A 20,636-nucleotide genomic window follows, 5' to 3' on the forward strand; every position below is an offset into this window, starting at 1 on the left:
GTTTTGCATATGGATCATGATTTTGGCTACTAATCCTCCTTCTTACAACATCTCTTTGATTACGAAAAATAAAAATGTTATTTTTCAAAAAATCTTCCATCAATGATTTCAAAGCTTCTCCAATTTCTTTATCCTTTTATGGTAGTCTACTGCTAAATGTCCATAACTCTTTTTTTTTTTAAATCTTCCACTTTGTCACACCTTACCACGGCTCTCCTTAAAGTACCTCTATTAATTTTTAATTTTTTTCTTATTTTTCTCACAAGTCCAACTTTCTTCATTTGGGTACTTATTATTGTCAATGTAACTACACATCTTGTGATATTAGTATCTTTGGTGCATGATTTAGAATCCACTTGTCATATGAACTCGTTCAAATATTTACAATACTTTTTTCATTTGAATTATCTATCATTCTTAGCCCAAGAATCTTCATGATGGGCCTAAAAATCAAATTTCTCATCATTTCAACAAATAATTGGCATTGACTTGTAGTATTCAATTCTTCAAAGAATAATCTCCACATATGATTAACTTCTCTTTGACAAGTACACTTGCTAACCTTGTCAGGAATTGATTTCAAAATGTTAGTATCAATATCAATAAATTTTTTTGGTCTTCTAAAGGGTATGTGTAGGATCATGGTGTGCCAAAAAGTGGTGATGTGGAAAAAATAGAGTTTGAAAATGTTTAAAAGCATTTCAAAATTCGCTCTGACTTTTTTTCACCTATCTAGGTACCAAACCTATAAAGTAAGGCCCAACCCTTATTAGATACTTGATATCGAATATATTTGAAATATATATAAAGTAATATGAAATAATAAATTAGTTATTACATTATATAATTATAAAATAATAAATATATATTATATTATTTATGAATATTAATGTTTTTATATTTCAAAAATTATTCACAAATATTAATATGAGTATAATATAATATCATAGTATAATTAATTTATAATCACTAATATTGGTAATTATTATATTATATTTATCATATTAATTATTAATTATAGTATAATTACTAATATACCCATGGGTTGTCCTTTTTGACTTGTAGGTTGTTTCAAAAAAGACAACCCACAGGGTGATATTGAGTTGATGTGGCAAATATCAGATATTTGATACAATATCGAATATTCAATACAATCTCAAATATCTGATATAATATGGGATGCTCAATATCTAGTAGTCTTTATAAAAAAAAAAAGACAACCCGGTAGGTTGTTATCATAGCAAGATTTTTGTGCGTAGGGTTTCGAGTCTAGGGTTTAAAATCGCGTATCCGATACAAGGTAAGTTTTTTTTTTTTTTTTTTTTTTATCAATTTTAATATAAATTTAATAAATTTTATCATGAATTTGTTAGTTTTAGTTGAATTTAGGGTTTTTTTGATAGAAATTGTTAAAATTAAGGTTTTTTTAATATAAATTATGTTTTGCAAATTAATAGTAATGGTTGATCAAAATGATGGCACTGAGGCAAGAAATACTATTTCTCATAACCCCCCACCAAATGATCCAGTGCCCCCACAAAACCATCCACCAAATGATCCTTTAACACCCCCCCCCCCCAACAACCAAAACCCTCCTTGAATCAAGGATTTGATAAATGAAAATGTCACCAAATTGAGGGGTTCGCAAAGAACATATAATAATGTACCCACATTGGCCCCTATGTTATCCACGTTAAACACCATAGTGGACAACATTGAAACCCTTACCAATCAAAAAAATGCTGCTCTTCATTGGTATTACAAAATGCATGAGATGGTTGATGATGGCTTGGACTATGATGAGCTTTTGGCCCTCAATATAACCAAACATGATTTGGCTAACCTTTTTGTGAACCCAAAAATAGATTTACCAGTTGATCACAGAAAACCCAAACTATCGATTAAATAGTGCACAAATGACGCCATACGTGAAAACTATTGGGATCATTGGCAGATGGTTTTTGATATCCCTCCACATAGAAATTTAGTGTTGCCATTTTATTTCCCTCAAAGTGAACTATTGGAGCATGAAGCCCTACATGGGTGTAGGACTAGATCTCCTTAGGATAAACCCTCTTCCCAATAGAAGAAAGCTAGCACTTTTGTCCTCCTTACTGATATCTCCCCCTCTCCTTGAGTGCATCATCTTGATATTATGGAAGAGGATAGCTCTCAAACCATTAGAGTCATTCATAGACTGAGTAGCATGTTGATATCTAAGACTAGGTTAGTCCTGCCTCCCCATGTTGATGATGCTGGTGCTAGTTCATCATCGACTATCTCATCACATGTAAGTGTGCCTCACACTTGCATTATGTGCAAGAATATTTGCCTAGGTCCCATAGGTGATCTTCTTGAGTATCATTTTGTATTAGATTAGGATACACCAGACACATGTGTAGAGGTTATAGACCCTCATGCGAGAGAGGAGGGGAATGCAGAGGCATGGACTCCTTCTGGGTCAGTACATTTATACATTCTTTTTTTATGAAATATGCAATTTAAAGTTAATTTTTATAATAGAGCAATTTTAATTTTTAATCCATACTGACTTATACATGTATGTGATCTTCATTCATGTTTAGTTGATGACCAAGGAGGAGCTCAAATAGATTGATGATGCTACACTCTTAGCCATTTCATTTGGCCTTGAGACATCTATGGTACATTATGTTGTGTTCTCATTGTTTTTTCTATTTTATATTGTAGCATATATGGTTGCTAATCATTTTTTTATCTTGCAGGTACCACCTATCCCTGGGGGACAAAGTGCAAGGGATGAGCCAACACCCATTGACAAAGGAAAGGTAATTAGGTGCTTTTTATTTGATTAAATATTGATGTATTCTTGTAAAATGTTTTTCATAATGAAATTTAATTACATTGTTTATTGTATATAGGGCATGGCTACTGGTGATGAGCCCATATAGATTTTGCATTGTAGATGCTCGGGCATTTCCATTTGCACTGAGAGCCGCATTGTATGTATAAGTATCATTTACTTTTTATTTTCCTTATCTTCATAAATAAATTCAAAACTGATTTTCATGATATTAACAACTACTATTTTTTATCTCATAGGCTACTCCTAGTGCACACAAGGTTCGACGAGAGAGTTTTGTAGATTTGATGATGTAGCCACTATATCCTGAGGAGGAGCCTACACTAGTAAGTTGTTATTTGAATTCATGATTAAATATGTTATAAATTTAGCATGCTATGAAGTATAATGTTATAGTTTAAGTTGTAGATTCATCTAAAAAACATTTTGAACATACAAAACCCATGATCAATGAGGTACAAGTATTGCTGAGGGCATACAAGAGGACCCTTGATTGGTGTAGGAGGTCGATGAGAGAGGTATTTATTATGAAAGTTTAATAGTATAAATCTTCATTAAAAAAAAGATCATTATGCATTTGAGTAATTCAATGTTCGATATGAAGAATCATATAAATTTAGTAGTCTAACTTTGGGTTTTCCTTTTTTGTTTATGTAGGAGGCATTTGATCCACCTAGTGCAGTCAAGAGGCTACATTTTGATCATCCACCAACACCCTAGGATAGTATAGTTGTCGTAGGATGTGTCATGAGACATCTTGAAATGGCATATGCCACATTGTTTACAGAAGTTCATTGATATTATACACATTTTAATGGCATGATCAGCCACATTTTGTATATGGATCTATGTATTTTGATATATATTTGTGTGCTTTGTCTATGGATACATGATATTTGATATATACTTGTGTAATTTGTTTATGGATACATGTATTTTGATATATATTTTTGTCATTTATGTGCACAATGATATACATATTAATTTAGTATCTAGTATTGTTCAATTTATCATGGATCATGTGTATTGTTCATGTTTATGGAATATCATTGATTTTGATTATGTTTGTTATATTTGATTCAAATGAAATGATTTGTGAATAACATTTTAACAACATTTATTATCAAATTTGGATGCAATGTTTAATTTGAAGTGCTATCATATAACTTTATTATCTTCAATGTGTATTTCACCATTTCATATACCTTTTTTTTTACTATTGTCTTTCCAAGATCTTGTTCGCACCCCTCATGGAAACATGTGTCAAACTTGGATAAGCCAGGACATTTTGAACACTTCTCATTTAAGCAACCATTTATATAAAAGAAACAACCATGAACTCTACGACATAAAAATTGATCTAGCAAATCTCTTGATGATTTTGGAAGCCCACTAGCACCACAATTCTCCAACATTTCTTTACTATGCAAAATAGAACAGATGGAGTGTAATAGTTCATGGTGCATAGAAAAATCGACATGATATTTGCAACATGTATTTTGAATTTTAAGTGGCACACAATAAAATGGTTTTAAAGATTCAAAAGCCCTTTGTGATATATGAAGACTTGGATGACTCTCTCTAAATTTTTTGAACAACATAGTTTGACTTACCTCCAAATAGTGTTTAGGATGTGGCATGTGGTCTCTGATGGCAATTCTCAACTTTAACATGTCTTTAGCATTGGGTGATACTCATGAGCTAGAGTACCAAAATTGTGTAATTTCTTCCTTCACATTATCAGATAGCTTCTTATCATAACGTGGAAGTCTCCCACCAAAAGCCCATGTTTCATTTTGAAGAGGTTCATCAATTCTCTCTCGTCGACTAAGTGCTCTTCTCAAAGTAGTACAATTTAGGTTCAAGTCAATACAAGTTTGTCTTATATATCTACCCTTTCTCAAATGATGAATTACTAAAGAGGTTGTAATAACCCTTCGAGTAGCTCTCTTATCCTTCTCCCTACTATTTTTCTCAATGCTATTGAGAGCACTGAAAAGATTATTCACAATAATGGCATTTCTTTACAATTTTTTATTGAAATGAATTTTTAATTTGAAAAGCATAGGTCTCATCTTTTGCATCTTTAATAAGTGCATAAAAAGATAACATTTCTCCACCATTGTCTTGTTGTCCTAAAACATCTCATATAGTCTTGAAGCCCATAACCAAATGGTTCTTTCTAATTTTTTCCCTTCCAAATGTGTAATAATCATTTCATCAATTTGAATTATCCATTTTGGTGTTCTAGAACCTTCATGTCGATTATAATTAGGAGATATGTAAGGTTCATGTCCATTAGGTTCTTGTGCATTGTCATGTTCAGCATGGTCAATTATGCAATTTACATTATGACCTGGTAGCATTTCATCCTCCAAATTTTCATTCTCTAAATTTTCAATCCTGGCATTATTGTTTTCAATTGAAACATTTTCATTCCCCAACTGCACATATTCATTACTTGACTCTATGACTTTAGCTTTGACTAATTCATCATCAACTTGACTCACATTTAACATACCTTGTCTTTTCCTTCGGTGTTCTTCTTTGTCCCTTTCCCTATATGCCACAATGTCTTCATTGGATACCTTCCTTTTGCATTCATCCTTTCAATGACTGTTGCTCCCCATTTAGATGACAATATCATACACTTAGGAATATATTATCAAACTTTTTTCAATTTTTTGGGCCCCAAAACATGACCTTTCCTAAAACTCATGAAAAAGACCCACAAAAAGAAATGTTGTTAGGTATGTAGTGATAGGGAACATTTTGGAAAAATAATGCCAGTAAATATTGGGTATCCAATTTTAGATTGGATACTTGATTTCAAATTGGATATCTGATATTGCCACCAAAATATTGGAGGGAAAAATGAATTACTATTCATTATTAGTGAGTAATGAGTTATGAATTACCAAAATATATGAGTTATGAGTTATGTATTACCTTATAATGTATTATTATATTATATTATTATGAAATATAATAATATATGTTATTATTATTATAATCTATAAATATAATATATATATATATATATATATGAAATTATTATATTATATTATTATTATTATATATATTATTATGACCTATGTTATTATCATTATAATAATTTATAAATATAATATATATATTAACATATGTATAATTATTATATTATATTATTATTATTTTTTACTATATTATTATATTTTTACTATATTATTTTTATTTGTTACTATAACAACATATAATATTGTTGTTATTATTATTGGAATCGTTTATATGCGTCGAAAGGGGCCATAGGATGACCTATGACCCCTTTCAACACATTCCATGATGACATATGTCTCTTGGGGTCCTAGGACCCCTAGGGACATATTATAATCTTTTATATGGGTCAAAAGGGGCCATAAGATGACCTATGACCGCTTTCGACAATTTTTATTACAACATATGTCTTTAAGGGGTCTTAGGATGCCTAGAGACATATTACAATTATTTATATGGGTTGAAAGGGGCCATAGGATGACCTATAAACCCTTTGGACACATTCCATGATGACATATGTCTTTAGGGATCCTAGGACCCCTAGGGACATATTACAATAGATTATATGGGTCAAAAGGGGCCATAGGATGACCTATGACCCCTTTCAATACATTTATTACAACATATGTCTCTAAGGGTTCTAGGACCCCTAGGGGCATAATATAATTATTTATATGGGTTGAAAGGGGTATAGGTCCCTTTTGACACATTCCATGATAAAATATGTCTCTAGGCATCCTAGGACCCCTAAGGACATATTATAATAGTTTATATGGGTTGAAAGGGGCCATAGGTTGAACTATGACCCCTTTCGACACATTTTATTACAACATGTCTCTTGGAGTCTTAGGACCCTTAGGGACATATTATAATTGTTTATATGTGATGGAGACACAACCCAAGAACAAAATGGACACAACAAGAAAGGGAAAACTTTATTAACTACGAGAATATGCTAGTACATTTAGTGCAGAGAAAACAGACTCCAAAACATGCCCTATGGGCTTACAATAGCATAAATCTAGAGATAATTTCTTCTCCCAGTACCTTTTCTCAAACTCCACTTTGAACTGCCTTTTACAATGCCAAAAATGTCTTTAAATAGACCCCAAAGGGTTAAGGATTAGGAATACATTTTAGAAAGTTCTAGTTGGCATCCACCCCTAAAATGGAAGGCTCCAAAAGTCACTTGAGAAGTCGGTAAAAAATTAGAATAATTAAAAAATGGTAGCCGAACTTCTAGGAGGCATAACTTTTGAACCATAGCTCTGATCAACAAATCGTTTACATTTCCAGAAAGCTCTCCGAGTGCTCTATAGCCTATGAACCAACTTCGCTTGTCCCCCTTTTTTGGCCCTGTATGAGGTCATTTAATGTCTCAAACCTAACTTTGAAGCATTCTTAGGAGGTCTCTAGAAATTTAAAAACTACGATAACTTTCAAACCATGCAGCCTTTTGATCTAATTCTTTTTCTGAAATATTCTAAGTTACAATTTTAATCCTCCCTCGAATTTACACCTTTTAATTCACCATAATTATGGCTCAATTACATAGTCTTATTTTTTTGACATTTACACATATCCCAAGGTGCTTAAATACTCTAATCTAGAACACTAATAATGGAACTATGAGAGTTGGAACCTTTATTTGACCCAAATGGATATCTAGAAATGAAAACATATGAACCATAAACTATTTCTAGGTACATTGTTTTGGTTGAAACAAGATTGCCCTTATACCTCTGGATGCTCCTGCATCAATATGGGTCAAAATGGGTAATAGAATGACCTATGACCCTTTTCAACACATTTTATTGCAACATATGTCTCTAGGGGTCCCAGGACCCCTAGGGACATACTACAATCATTTATATGGGTCAAAAGGAGCCATAGGATGACCTATGCCCCCTTTTGACACATTCCATGATGAAATATGTCTCTAAGGGTCCTAGGACCCCTAGGGACATATTATAATCATTTATATTAGTCAAAAGGGGCCATAAGCTAACCTATGACACCTTTCAACACATTTTGTTACATGTCTCTAGGGGTCCTAGGATCCCTAAGGGCATATTACAATCATTTATAAGGGTCAAAAGATGCCATAGGATGAGTTATGACCCCTTTTGACACATTTCATGATGACATATATTTTTAAGGGTCCTAGGGCCCCTAGGGACATATTATAATAATTTATATTGGTTGAAAGAGGTCATAAGATGACCTATGACCCCTTTTGACAAATTCCATGACAACATATGTCTCTAGGGGTCCTAGGGCCCCTATGCGCATATTACAATAATTTATATGAGTTGAAAGGGGCTATAGGATGACCTATGACCCCTTTCAACGCATTCCATGATGACATATGTCTCTAGGGGTCCTAGGGCCTGTAGGGACATATTATAATCATTTATATGGATTGAAAGGGCCATAGAATGACCTATGACCCCTTTTGACACATTCCATGATGACATATGTTTGTAGGGGTCTTAGGGCCCCTAGGGACATATTACAATCATTTATATGGGTCAAAAGGGGCCATAAGATAACCTATGACCCCTTTTGACACATTCCACAATGACATATGTCTATAAGGGTCTTAGTGCCCCTAGGGACATATTACAATCATTCATATGAGTCGAAAGAGCCCATAGGATGACCTATGACCCCTTTTGACACATTCCACAATGACATATGTCTGTAGGGGCCCTAAGGTTCTTAGAGACATATTCCAATAATTTGTATGAGTTGAAAGGGGCTATAAGATGACCTATGACCCCTTTTGACACATTCATGATGACATATGTCTATAGGGGTCCTAGGGCCCCTAGGGACATATTATAATAATTTATATGGGTCGAAAGGGGCTATAGGATGATTTATGACTCCTTTCGACACATTCAATGATGACATATGTCTGTATGGGTCCTAGGACCCCTAAGGACATATTACAATCTTTTAAATGGGTCAAAAGGGGCCATGGATGACCTATGACCTCTTTCAACACATTTCATGATGGCATATGTCCGTAGGGGGGCCTAGGGGCCCTAGGGACATATTACAATAGTTTATATGGGTTGAAAGGGGCCATAAGATGACCTATGACTCCTTTCAAAACATTCCATGATGGCATATGTATGTAGGGTGTCCTAAGTCCCCTAGGGACATATTAAAATCATTTATATGGGTCGAAAGGGGTCATAGGATGATCTATGACCCCTTTCAAAACATTCCATAATGACATATGTCTATAGGGGTCTTGGGTCTCCTAGAAACATATTACAATCATTTATATGGGTCAAAAAGGGCCATAGGATGACCTATGACTCCTTTCGACACACTCCATGACAATATATGTCTATAGGGGTCCTAGGGCCACTAGGGACATATTACAATTATTTATATGGGTCAAAAGGGGCCATAGAATTACCTATGACACTTTTTGACACACTATATGATGAAATATGTCTATAAGGTTCCTAGGGCCCCTAGGGACATATTACAATCTTTTATATGGGTCGTAAGGGGCCATAAAATGACCTATAACCCCTTTCGACACCCTCCATGATAACATATGTTTGTAAGGGTCCTAGGGCCCTTAGGGACATATTATAGTCATTTATATGGGTTTGAAGGTGCCATACGATGACCTGTGACCCCTTACAACATACTCCATGACAACATATGTCTGTAGGGTCTTAGGGCCCCTAAAGACATATTAAAATCTTTTATATGGCTCCAAAAGGGTCATAGGATGACCTATGATCCCTTTTGACACACTCCATGACAACATGTATATAGGAGTTCTAGGGCCCCTAGGGGCATATTAAATTTTTTTATATGGGTTGAAAGTCTTATGGCCCCTTTCGACACATTCCATGACGACATATGTCTCTAGTTGTCCTAGGGCCCCTAGGGACATATTAGAATCATTTATATGGGTTGAAAGGGGCCATAGGATGACCTATGACCCCTTTCGAAACATTTCATGATGGCATATGTCTCTTAGGAGTTTGAGGGCCCCTACGAACATATTACAATCATTTATCTGGGTCAAAAGGGGCCATAGGATGACCTATGACCCTTTTCAACACACTCAATAATGACGGCCCCTAGGAACATATTAAAATCCTTTATATAAGTTGAAAGGGGCCATAGTTCATCCTATAGCCCCTTTAGACATATTCAATGAAGACATATGTCTCTAGGGGACATATTACTATTGTTTGTATGAATCAAAAGGGACCATAGGATGACCCATGACTCCTTTCAACACATTCCATAATGACATATGTCTCTAAGAGTCGTAGGACCCATAGGGACATATTAAAATTGTTCATATGGGTTGAAAGGGGCCATATGTTGACCTATGACACCTTTGCCACATTCCATGATGACATATGTTTGTAGAAGTCCTAGGACCTCAAGGGAAATATTACAATCATCTATATGGGTTGAAAAGGGCCATATGATGACCTATGATCCTTTTTGACACATTCTATGACACATATCTCTAGGGGTCCTAAGACCCCTAGAGACATATTATAATATTTTATATGGGTCAAAGGGGGCCATAGGATTACCTATGCCCCCTTTCAAGACATTTTATTACAACATATGTCGCTAGATGTCCTAGGATCCCTAGGGACATACTACAATCATTTATATTGGTCGAAAGGGGCCATAGGCCCTTTCAAAACATTTCATGATGACATCTATCTCTAAGGTTCCTAGGACCCCTAGTGACACATTACAATCATTTATGTGAATTGAAAAGGGCCATAGGATGACCTATGACCCCTATTGACTCATTCAATGACTACATCCTATAATGACATGTCTCTAAGGGTCATAGTATCCCTAGGGACATATTACAATCATTTATATGGGTTGAAAGGGGCCATAGGTTGACATATGACCCTTTTCAACACATTTCATGATGATATATGTCTGTAGGTGTCCTAGGATCCCAAGGGACATATTACAATCATCTATATGGGTTGAGAGGGGCCATAGGATAACCTATGCTCCCTTTCGACACATTCCATGATGATATATGTCTATAGGGATCTTAGAACCCCTAGAGACATATTATAATCTTTTATATGGGTCAAAATGGGCCATAGGATGACCTATGCCCCCTTTCAAGACATTTTATTATAACTTATGTCACTAGGGATCTTAAGATCCCTAGGGACATATTACAATCATTTATATAGGTTGAAAGGGGCCATAAGATGACCTATGACCCCTTTCGACATATTCTATGATCACATATGTTTCTAGGGGTCCTAGGATTGCTAGGGACATATTACAATCATTGATATGGGTTGAAAGGGTCTATAGGATGACCTATTACCCCCTTTTGACACATTCCATGAGGACATTTGTGTCTATGGTTGCTAGGCCTCCTAGGGACATATTACAATTGTTTATATGGGTTGAAAGGGGCCATAAGTTTGCCTATGACCCCTTTTGATAGATCCCATCATGACATATGTCACTAGGGGTCCTACGACCCCTAGGGATGTATGAAAATCATTTATATGAGTCGAAAGGTGCCATAGGTCCTTTCAACACATTCCATGATGACATATGTCTTTAGGGGTCTTGGGACCCTTAGGGACATATTACAATCATTTTTGTGAGTTGAAATGGACCGTAGGATGTCTTATTACCCCTTTCGACATATTTTAATACAACATATGTCTCTAGGGTTCTTAATACCCCTAGGGACATATTATAATTTTTTATATGAGTTTAAAGTGGTCATAGGTCAAAAGGGGTCATAGGATGACCTATGATCCCTTTCAAAAAAAATTATTACAACATGTCTCTAGGGGTCTTAGGACACCTAGAGACATATAATAATTATTTATATAGGTAGAAAGGTGTCATAGGATGACCTATGACCCCTTTTGACACATTTTATTACAACCTATGTCTCTAGGTGTCCTAGGGCTCCTAGAGACATATTACAATCATTTATATGGGTTGAAAGAGGCCATAGGATGACGTATGACTACTTTTGACACATTTTATTACAACGTGTGTCAGACCACTAGGGATATATTATAATCACTTATATGGGTCAAAAGGGGCAATATGATTACCTATGACCCATTTCAACACATTTTATTACAATGTATGTCTCTAGGGGTCCTAGGACCCCTAAGGACATATTACAATCATTGATATGGGTAGAAAGGGGCCGTAGGATGACCTATAACCCCTTTCGACACATTCTATGAGGACATATGTCACTAGGGTTCCTATGACCCTTAAGGACATATGACAATAGTTTATATGGGTCAAAAGGGGCTATAGGATGACCTATGACCTCTTTTGACACATTCCATGATGAAATATGTCGCTAGGGATCCTAGGACCCTTAGGGACATATTATAATCATTTATATGAGTCGAAACGAGCCACGGAATGACCTATGCCCCCTTTGGAGATATTTTATTACAGACCCCTAGGGACATATTACAATCATTTATATGGGTAGAAAGGGGCCATATGCCCTTTTGACACATTCCATGATGAAATCTATCCCTAGGGATCCTAAGATCCCTAGGGACATATTACAATCATTTATTTGGGTTGAAAGGGGCCATAGGATGAACTATGACTACTGTCGACACATTCAATGATTACATATGTCTTTAGGGATATATTACAATAATTTATATGGGTCAATAGGGGCCGTAGGATGACCTATGAACCCTTTTGACACATTCCATCACCACATATGTCTCTAAGGGTCCTAAGACTACTAAGAACATATTAAAATTATTTATATGGGTTGGAAGGGGTGATAAGATGACCTATGACTTCCTTTCAACACATTCTATGATGACATGTGTCTCTATAGTTCCTAGAACCCTTAGGGACATATTAAAATCATTTATATGGGTTGAAAGGGGCCATAAGATGACATATGAACCCTATTGACATATTTCATGATGACATATGTCACTAGGAGTTCTATGACCTCTTGGGACATATTACAATCATTTATATGGGTTGAAAGGGGCCATAGGATGACCTATGCCCTCTTTCGACACATTCCATGACAACATATGTCTTTAGGGGTGCTAGGAGCCCTAGGGACATACTACAATCATTTATATAGGTCAAAAGGGGCCATAAGATGAGCTATAACCCCTTTCGATTAATTTTATTACAAAATATGTCTGTAGGGGAACTAAGACCCCTAAGGACATATTATAATTGTTTATATGGGTCGAAAGGGGTCATAGGTCATCCTATGACCCCTTTCGACACATTTTATTACAACATATGTCTCTAGATGTCCTAAGACCCCTAGAGACATATTATAATTATTTATATGGGTAAAAAGACATCACAGGATGAATTATGACTCCTTTTGACACATTTTATTACAACCTATGTCTCTAGAGGTCTTAGGAGCCATAGGGACATATTACAATCATTTATATTAGTTGAAAGGGGCCATAACATGACCTATGACCACTTTTGACATATTTTATTACAACATATGTCAGACCCTTACGGATATATTACAATAATTTATATGAGTCAAAAGGGGCCATAGGATGACCTATGACCCATTTAGGCACATTTTATCACAAATTATATCTCTAGGGGTCCTAGGATCCTTAGTGACATATTACAATTGTTTGTATGGGTTGAAAGGGGCTGTAGGATGACCTATGACCCGCTTCAACACATTCCATGAGGACATATGTTGCTAGGGTTCCTAGGACCCCTAAGGACATATTACAATTGGCTATATGGGTCTAAAGGGGCCATAGGATGACCTATGACCCCCTTTGACACATTATATCATGACATATATCGATAGGTGTCCTAGGACCCCTAGGGATATATTATAATCATTTATATGGGTCAAAAGGGGCCATAAGATAACTTATGACCCCTTTCGATACATTGCATGATGACATACATCTCTAGGGGTCTTAGGACCCCAAGGGACATATTATAATTATTTTTATAGGTTGAAAGGGGCCATAGGATGACCTATGACTTCTTTCGACATATTTTATCACAACATATGTCTCTAGCTATCATAGGACCCATAGAGATATATTATAATTGTTTATATGGGTCAAAAGTGGTGATAGGATGACCTATGACCCTTTTTGATAGATTCGATGATGACATATGTCTCTAGGGGTCTTAGGGCCCCAAGGGACATATTATAATAATTTATATAGGTCAAAATGGGCCATAGGATGACCTATGACTCCTTTTGACACATTTTATTACAACATATGTCACTAGGGTCCTAGTACCCCTAAGGACATATTATATTTATTTATATGGGTCAAAAGGGATCATAAGATGACTTATGACCCCTTTCGACACATTTTATTACAACATATATCGCTAGGGGCCTTAGAACTCCTAGGGACATATTATAATTATTTATATGTATTGAAAGGGGTCATAGGATGCCCTATGACCCATTTTGACACATTTTATTACATCATATGTCACTAGGGGTCGTAGGACCCTTAGGGACATACTATAATTATTAATATGTGTTCAAAGGGGTTCAACACATTCCATGATGACATATCTCTCTAGGGGTCGTAGGATCCCTAGGGACATATTATAATAGTTTTTATGAATTGAAAGGGGCCTAAGTTGAACTATGACCCCTTTCGACAGATTTTATTACAACATATGTCTCTAGGAGTCATAGGTCATAGGATGACCTATGACCCCTTTCAACACATTTTATTACAACATATGTCTCTAGGGGTCCTAGTTCCCATAGGGACATACTAAATTCATTAATATGGGTTGAAAGGAGCCATAGGATAACGTATGACCCCTTTTGACACATTCCATGGTGACATATGTCTCTAAGGCTCTTAGGATCCCTAGGAACATATTATAATCATTTATATTGATCAACACATTTTATTACAACATATGTCTCTAGGGGTCTGAGGACCCCTAAGGGCATATTACAATCATTTATATGGATGAAAAGAGGCCATAGGATTAGCTATGACCCATTTTGACACATTCCATGATGACATATATCTATAGAGGTCCTAGGGACCCTAGGGACCCGAGGGACATATTATAATCATTTAGATGGGTCGAAAGAGGTCATAAGATGACCTATGATCCCATTCAAAAAATTCAATGACATATTCTCTAGGGGTCCTAGGGCCCCTATGAGCATATTACAATAATTTATATGTGTCAAAAGGGGCTATAGGATGACCTATGACCCCTTTCGACACATTCTATGATGACATGTCTCTTGGGGTCCTAGTGCCTATAGGGACATATTATAATCATTTATATGAGTCAAAAGGGGCCATAAGATGACCTATGACCCCTTTTGACACATCCACAATGAAATATGCCAGTTGGTGTCCTAGGACCCATATGGACATATTACAATCATTCATATGGGTTGAAAGGGGCCATAGGATAACTTATGACCTCTTTCGACACGTTCCATGATGACATATGTCTCTAGGGGTCTTAGGGCCCCCAAGGACATATTATAGTCATTTGTATAGGTCAAAAGGGGCCATAGGATGAACTATGACTCCTTTCGACACATTTTATTACAACATATGTCTCTAGGTGTCATAGGACCCTTAGGGATATATTATAATTTTTTATATGGGTCGAAAGGGGTGATAAGATGACTTATGACCCCTTTAGATAGATTTGACCATGACATATGTCTCTATGGGTCCTATGACCCTTAAGGACGTATTGCAATCATTTATACAGGTGGAAAGGGGCCATAGGATGACCTATGACCCCTTTTGACACATTTCATGATGACATATGTCAGTAGGTGTCCTAAGACCTTTAAGGACATTACAATCATTTATATGGGCCGAAAGAGGCCATAGGATTTACCTATGACCCCATTTGACATATTTCATCATGACATATGCCACTAGGGGTCTTAGGACCCATAGGGACATATTATAATCATTTGTATAGGTCGAAAGGGGCCATAGGATGACCTATGACTCCTTTTGACACATTTTATTACAACATATGTCGCTAGGATTCATAGGACCCCTAGGGACATATTATATTTGTTTATATGGGTCACATTTTATTACAATATATGTCACTAGGGGCCCTAGGACCCCTAGGGACATATTACAATAGTTTATATGGGTCGAAAGGGGCCATGGGATGACCTATGATGGCCATAAGATGACCTATGACCCCTTTTGACACATTCCATGATGAAATATGTCTCTAGGGGTCCTAAGATCCCTATGGACATATTATAATCATTTATATGGGTTAAAAGGTGCCAAAGGATGACTTATGATCCCTTTCGACACATTCCATGATGACATATGTCACTAGGGGTCTTATCACCCCTAGGGAGATATTAGAATCATTTATATGGGTCGAAAGGTGTCATAGGATGACCTATGACCCCTTTCAATACATTTTATTACAACGTATTTCTTTAAAAGTCCTAGGACCCCTAGAAGCATATTTTAATTGTTTATATAGGTTGAAAGGGGTCGGAGAATGACCTATGACCCCTTTCAATACATTTTATTGCAACATATGTCTCTAGAGGTCCTAGGACCCCTAGGGACATATTAGAATCATTTATATGTGTGGAAAGGGGCCATAGGATGACCTATGACCCCTTTCAACATATTTCATGATGGCATATGTCTCTAGGGGTCCTAAGACCTCTAGGGACATATTACAATCAATTATATGGGTCGAAAGGGGCCATAGGATAACTTATGACCCCTTTTGATACATTTTATTACACCATATGTCCCTAGGGGGCGTAGGACCCCTAAGGACATATTAGAATCATTTATGTTTGTCAAAAGGGGCCATAAGATGATCCATGCTCCCTTTCAATACATTTCATGATGATGTTTGTCTCTAGGGGTCCTAGGAGCCCTAGGGATATATAGAATTGTTTATATGGGTTGAAAGGAGCCATAGGATAACCTATTACTCCTTTTGACACATTTTATTACAACATATGTCTCTAGGTGTTCTAAGATCTGAAGGGATATATTATAATTGTTTATATGGGTCGAAAGGAGTGATAAGATGACCTATGACCCCTTTCGACACATGGGACGATGACATATCTCTATGGGTCCTAAAACCCCTAAGGACATATTATAATTGTTTATATGGGTTGAAATGGGCCATAAGATGACTTATGACCCCTCTCCATGGATTTCATGACAACCTATGTCCCTAGGGGTAGGACCCCTAGGGATGCATTTGGTTTGTTCCAATGCATCGAGAGGGTTCATAGGTTAACCTATGACCCCTCTCGATTCATTTCATGATAATTTGCATCCCTATGACCTGTAGGGACCCATTGGGAATGCATCGAAAGGCATCACTAGGGGCTCTAGGGACACATGTTGTCATGAAATGCATCAAAAGGGGTCATAGGTTCTTTTAATACATTTTAATGCAATATTATATTTAATAATAATATAATATTGTATATTTTAATATAATAATAATATATTATTAGATTATATAACAATAATAATCATATATGTTACTAGATTATAGATTTAATAATAATAATCATATATATTATTATATATAATAATAGTTGATAATAATAATATCAATGTCCACACTTCTTCCAAATAAATTTTCCTCTAAAACACTCTAAAGTTTCCCTCTTAAATTTATTTCCTCTCATTTTTCCCTCCAAATTTTAGTTAAAAAATCTAGGACCTAATCGGATACTTGATTTGAATTTGGATATTCGATTAGCCTTTATATTTACCAAGCCTATTCGGTCAACCCAAAAAATGTGTTTAAGAAGGGTTTCACTGACACTCAAACTTCGAGTAGCCATCTGACAATGTTATTTTCATCAAAATTGAATGAAAGGAAAAGGGTTCTTTTATAACACTCTCAAGATTTCATCGATATAATTGCTGTCAAATTTTAAGTTCAATAAGTATTTATTAGTTAATTTTCAATGAAGATGATTGTAAAGTGCTTATTGACATACTGATTGAAAAATATCTATAATTTTCAAATGGTATAACATTTTTTAAATCCAAAAGTTGCATAACATTTTATGCTTTGCATAGTATAAGAAAAATAAAAATAAAATAAAATTTTGTAAAGTTTTCTATTAGTTAAGGTGGTCAAACACGAGAGTTTCTTTTTTCCAAAAATGTTTTAGTAGAAAATTCATATTTAATTATTTATTTAGAATAAATATACCAAAAAATTATGTATCACATCTAGGCATGATCTATTTTTTATATCTATAATTATATTAAAAAAATATTATCATTTTATTTTGATTAAGGTGGTCAGACATACACCTACTTTTTATTTTCGCCCTAAAATTTTTGTAGTACTATATTATAATCTAAATTTTCACCAATCAATTTTTTTTTTCTCCAGACAAGCCCTAGTAGTTTAGAAACTAGATTCAATTTTCGATAGATTATTTTCTTACAACTCTTTGATATAAAGTCTATAACCACTTTAAAATTATGTGTCAAGTTAACATAATCCTAATTTGCTAGTTTTTCACTGCCACTTAAGGCCATAGTTTGGTTGATCATGATCCTGCACATACCCTAAAATGAATTCTAGAAGGTGTTATTATCTCTTCCATCCCTTCAACATTTTGAATGTCAAAATAAGGTTAATTATTTTGTGTAGCTTAGACCAAAGATGACATGCCTTGGCAATAAGATGTAAGAGATGGAATATCACCTATGTTAATGTTGTGCCTTCAACATGCTATGATGGATTGTGTACATCGTTGGATGTATAAATAAGTATCTCTTCAACATGAGATGATGATATGACTCCAACATTGGAAGATGTTGTAGCTTTAAAATTAAATTGTCTTCTTGAGCATAAGAGTCTCATTCATTCTCTTTGTCTTTCCAATTCTTCCTCTTTGTTTCTTTATATTGGTGGTTTGTGTTCCTTTTCAAGAGAAAATTCTTCATTATTTCATTAAAATTTTCTTTGTCCATGTAGTAGTCTCAATTTATCTCTTTTAATTGCCATATATCTCTCCCTCTCTTCTATTGTTTGAGTTTTTGGTTTCTACCATTTGCATGATGATGATTTCTATATGTCAAATTATGCAAACACCTGAATTACTTACAATTTGCAAATAGAAAAACATTCAAATAGATATACAAATTAAAATTATTGCAATAAGTAAAAAATATATATTAAACAACTTATCAAATTTCTAAACATTTTCAAATAACAATTCATTCAAACATACAAATTTAAATGAATTCACTATATATTAAACAACTTGTTAAATTATAATGAAATTTGTCTCTATAGTAACAAAGAATATTTAAAAAGGATGGCACTAGCATTTTCTATAGAAAGAAGTGATTGAATTTGGTATTTTCTAGCTTCCAATAGAATGACAGAATGTTAAAAAGGCTTCAAATAGTGTATCCAATGATTAAATTTGGTGTTTTCTAGCTTCCAATATCATGAAACCCATGTTTTCTATTAGAAGAGTAGAGTAGAAAATAAATAAAAAAGAGAATATGGGTCAGTAGGGACCCAAACTTTTGTTATAGCCATTTTTTGGTGTTTTCAGATAGTGCATATGCACTATAAAGTGAACACGCACTATAGTGCTTAAAAACTATGCGAAAAATATCTCTCTCTCCCTATCCCACCCTCTCCCATCCCCATCTCTCTCTCTCTCTCTCTCTCTCTCTCTCTCTCTCTCTCTCTCTCTCCCCTCTCCCTCTCCCTCTCTCTCTCCCCCCCCCCTCTCTCTCTCTCTCTCTCTCTCTCTCTCTCCCTTTTACCCTATTGTCTCTCTCTCTCCCTCCCTCTCTCCTCCTCTCCCTCTCCCTTTTACCCTAGCATCTCCTCTCTCTCTCCCTCTCTCTCTCTCTTTTCCTTTCTCTCTCTCTTAGGGAACCAAAGTGATTAAACTAAAATCAATGTGGATCAAGGCATATGGTGACCTTGTCTTTGAAATGTAATGATCCATAAAAAAGATGTTTTAATTTCAGTTTGGTATGTAATAAGAAATGATCCTCTATTTGGTAACAAAAATTCAGTTGTGTTTATAAAACTAAGCTGGCTTAGTCCAAAAGGATCCTAAAATTGTATATTTTGAGTAAATAGTAGTCTTCAATATAATTTTATAATCAATTCAATAAGGTTTGTAGAAACGAAAATGTTCAAGTAATAAGGCCCTAAGTGAAAATTTTTAAAAGTTGTAAATTTGTAATTTTTGTTGTAAAATGGTTAGAAAATTCAATATGTATCCTACAACAAGTTCTGCATGTGTGATTTATCTTCACATAAAAAGTTTTATCCATCTCAAATTTTTTTTGACTTATTTGAATTTGAGGCTATATACCAATAAATTTTGCAAAAAATTGTGTCTTAATTGAGTCCAAAAAAATGTTTCGCATGTGGATCATGATTTCAGCTAATAATCCTCTTTTCACAACATCTCTTTGATTAGGGAAAAAACACATGTTATTTGTCCCAAAATCTTCAATCAATGAGTTCTTAGATTCTCTAATTTCTTTATCCTTTCATAGTAGTCTCTTGCTAAATATCCATAACTCATTTTTTGTTGGATCTTCTACTTTGTCACACCTTACCATGGCTCTCCTTAAAGTACCTCTACCAATTTTTGATGTTTTTCTTGTCTTTCTCATGAGTCCAACTTTCTTCATTTGGGTACTTGTTATTGTCAATGTAAGTACATGTCTTG

This window comes from Cupressus sempervirens, chromosome 1 (genome assembly GCF_028749045.1).
Source record: "Cupressus sempervirens isolate cs-2001-9-10 chromosome 1, ASM2874904v1, whole genome shotgun sequence".
NCBI classification, from domain to species: domain Eukaryota; kingdom Viridiplantae; phylum Streptophyta; class Pinopsida; order Cupressales; family Cupressaceae; genus Cupressus; species Cupressus sempervirens.